The sequence below is a fragment of the Chiloscyllium plagiosum genome, unplaced genomic scaffold (assembly GCF_004010195.1).
Source record: "Chiloscyllium plagiosum isolate BGI_BamShark_2017 unplaced genomic scaffold, ASM401019v2 scaf_4731, whole genome shotgun sequence".
Classification (NCBI taxonomy): domain Eukaryota; kingdom Metazoa; phylum Chordata; class Chondrichthyes; order Orectolobiformes; family Hemiscylliidae; genus Chiloscyllium; species Chiloscyllium plagiosum.
Genome location: NW_025214325.1, coordinates 19884 through 21858, shown reverse-complemented (window position 1 = coordinate 21858; position 1975 = coordinate 19884).

Sequence of the window (1975 nt, the reverse complement as noted above, 5' to 3'; positions counted from 1 at the left end):
TTCCTGCTTTCTCTCCCTCCCTCTTCCTGCTTTCTTTCTCTCCTTTCCTGATTTCTCTCCCTGTTGCTGCTTTCTCTCTCCGCTATTCTTACTTTCTCTCTCCCCGTTCCTACTTTCTCTCTCCCTGTTCCTTCTTTCTCTCTCCCTCTATTCCTGCTTTCACTCTCTCCCATTTCTATTTTCTCTCTCCCTCTATTCCTGCTTTCTCTCTCCCTCGTTCCTGCTTTCCATCCCTGTTCCTTCTTTCTCTCTCCCGTATTCCTTATTTCTCTCTCCCTCTTAATGCTTTCTCTCTCCCTGTTACTACTTTCTCTCCCTGTTCCTACTTTGTCTCTCCCATTCCTATTTTCTCTCTCCGCCGTTCCTGCTTTTTCTGTCTCCCCCTTTCTATTTTCTCTCCCTCTTCCTGCTTTCTCTTTCCCTGTTTCCTGCTTTCCCTCCCTGTTCCTGTTTTCTCTCTCCCAAGTTCCAGCTTTCTCTCCCTGTTCCTGCTTTCTCTCTCCCCCTGTTCCTGCTTTCTCTCTCCCCATTCCTGTTTTCTCTCTCCCTCGTTCCTGTGTTCTCTCTCCCAGTTCCTGCTTTATCTTGCGTATTCCTGGTTTCTCTCTCCCGTATTCCCGCTTTCTCTGTCCCTGTTCCTGCTTTTTCTGTCTCCCCCTTTCAGCTTTCTCTCCCTATTCCTGCTTTCATTTCCTTTTCCTGTTTTGTCAATCCGTGTTCATGCTTTCTCTCTCTCCACTATTCCTACTTTTTCTCTACCTGTTCCTGCTTTCCCTCTCCCTCTGTTCCTGCTTTCTCTCTCCCATTCTTATTTTCTGTCTCCCCATTCCTGCTTTCTCTGTCCCTATTCCTTTTTTCTCTCTCCCGTATTCCTACTTGATCTCTCCCTGTTCCTGCTTTCTCTCTCCCCATTCCTGTGTTCTCTCTTCCAGTTCCTGCTTTATCTTGCGTATTCCTGGTTTCTCTCTCCCGTTTTCCTGCTTTCTCTGTCCCTGTTCCTGCTTTTTTGTGTCCACCTTCCTGCTTTCCCACTCCCCGTTCCTGCTTTCTCACACCCCGTTTCAGCTTTCACTCCCTGTTCCTGTTTTCTCTCTCCCCGTTCCTGATTTTTGTCTCCCTGTATTCCTGGTCACTATCCCTCGTATTCCTGCTTTCTCTCCCTGTTCCTGCTTTCTCTTTCCCTGTTTCCTGCTTTCATTCCCTTTTCCTGCTTTCTCTCTCCCTAGTTCCAGCTTTCTCTCCCTGTTCCTCTTTTCACTCCCATTTCCTGCTTTTTCACTCCTTGTTCCTGCTTTTTCTCTCCCCCGTTCCTGTTTTCTCTCTCTCCCTGCTCCTGCTTTCTCTTTCCCTGTTTCCTACTTTCCCTCCCCATTCCAGCTTTCTCTCTCCCAAGTTCCAGCTTTTTCTCCCTGTTCCTGCTTTCTTTCTCCCTCGTTCCTTCTTTCTCTCTCCCTCTATTCCTGCTTTCACTCTCTCCCATTTCTATTTTCTCTCTCCCTGTTCCTGCTTTCTCTCTCCCCCTTCCCGCCTTCTCTCTCCCCGTTTCTGCTTTCTCTCTCCCATATTCCTGCTTTCTCTCTCCCAGTTCCTGCTTTCTCGCTCCCAGTTTCTGCTTTCTCTCTCCCCCCATCCCTGCTTTCTATTTCCCCCATTCCTGCTTTCACTCAGTTCCTGCCTTCTCCCTCCACTGTTCCTGCTTTCTCACTCCCCATTCCTGCTTTCTCTCCCTCCCTGTTCCTGCTTAATTTCCCTCTTCCTGCTTTCTCACTCCCCATTCCTATTTTCTGTCTCCCTCATTCCTGCTTACACTCTCCTGTATTCCTGCTTAATTTCCCGGTTCCTGCTCTCTCTCTCTCCCTCATTCCTGCTTTCTCTCTCTCCCGTATTCCCGCTTTCTCTGTCCCTGTTCCTGCTTTTTCTGTCTCCCACTTTCTGCTTTCTCTCCCTGTTCCTGCTTTCTCTTTCCCTGTTTCCT